At 44.2% G+C, this 1,468-nt stretch overlaps 1 pseudogene; it reads left to right on the top strand.

Annotated features, from left to right (window-relative positions):
- Nucleotides 1-972: 972 nt before the first annotated feature.
- LOC125992918 (U2 spliceosomal RNA) lies at nucleotides 973-1,180 on the top strand (annotated as a pseudogene).
- Nucleotides 1,181-1,468: the final 288 nt, after the last annotated feature.

The following is a 1,468-nucleotide window of genomic DNA, read 5'->3' as shown; positions in this document are numbered from 1 at the left end:
GTAACTGGATTCTGACTGTCACTCATTACATTATGAACAAAGCTCAGTCGGGCAGCACTAACCTGGATGCTGGTGGAGAAACCAACTTTTTATCCACTTTCACATTTTATTAGAAATGTCAACAAAATTCAATGTTGAAACTGCAGTTGGTAGGTAGTGTCGCTGAAGCGCTGGATTTAGGCTCTCAGTCTCTACTAAGGCGTGCGTTCAAATCTTGTGTTAGTTCCGCTCTATTCTTCTGGCCTGACTCCTTTTGGCGCAGCCGTTGTACATATGATGACCCTGGAAAGTTCTTGGCAAATTCTCATTTGCCTTTCATGTTCATCGGGTCTACCATTTTAATAGGTATCTACACTGTGTATTTGGATAGAGACTGGTCAAAGGGGACACATATATGCCTCGTGAACTACTACATGCATTACTGCGGATGAAGAAGAGTGAACAAATAAGTCATCAGACAAGTTTGCCGATTTTTTAGTGCCCATTAGAGCAGCACTCTGTTCCGTACTGTAACCTGTTAGGTTTGTTCCCAGTTCTTTATCTTTAATGCTCGATATGCTAACAGTAATTACCAAGAGAAAGCCTTCACAGTTTAACTATTTAATGTATGCCAAAATGATTGATGCACAGCTGTGGAGCCCTTTCTGCGAGATGCAGAAGAAGGTTCCTCTCCCAGCGCCAAGGTTCCTGCTCTTATACTACTCTGGCCGCCTTCCTGCAAGGAGGCGACTGCCTAGCCTGTGTGATAATGTGTGACCTTGTCATCTTAACCGAGAGCGACTTCTACATATGTGCAAAGGGTTTCATAGAGTAGAGAAAGCTAATAAAGCAAGAGAAGTGTTACAGCGATATAATGGCATAGCTCAAGCTCCCTAGCTAATCACATGTGCCAAAGAGGCCTATTCTAACAAACCGTTGGTGAGAATGGGTAGACGGGGAAGCCTGTAAGCGAGTCCCTCACTCGCATACTCCATCGCTTCTCTGCCTTTTGGCTAAGATAAAGTGTAGTATCTGTTCTTGGGTTTGGGGGATTAAGAGAGCTGACCGTAGAAGAGAGAATTTTAACCATAAAAGTGGTGATTTTACCCTTGCTTTTACTAATCAGTTCTGTTTTCATCCCAGCAAGTAAGTTGCTTTTAGAATTGGACCGAGCCATTTTTTACTTCACCTGGAAATCCAAGTCAGAGGGACTGAAGAGGGACACCATGAAGAAAAAGAAAAAAAAACAGAGGAGAAGGAGTCCCGAACTTAAAACTCTTCCTCGGAAGCAGATATGTTGCCCTGCACCTGCGAAGCGCGCTCGTTACACCAAATGCATCGAAAAGCCAAGCAATGACACGATTCTGGATGGGCTCATACTGTCACGGTCGGGTGGTGGAGCATGGAGCAGGACGACCAAGTGCAGCTCGGACCAGGGTTTATTGAAGCAACTCAAAATACAGACTCGGTAAACTGACATGACTTAAAC

The sequence above is a fragment of the Syngnathus scovelli genome, unplaced genomic scaffold (genome assembly GCF_024217435.2).
Source record: "Syngnathus scovelli strain Florida unplaced genomic scaffold, RoL_Ssco_1.2 HiC_scaffold_24, whole genome shotgun sequence".
Classification (NCBI taxonomy): Eukaryota; Metazoa; Chordata; class Actinopteri; order Syngnathiformes; family Syngnathidae; genus Syngnathus; species Syngnathus scovelli.
Note: the sequence above shows the minus strand (reverse complement) of the source record. Positions and strands in the feature narration are given on the sequence as shown.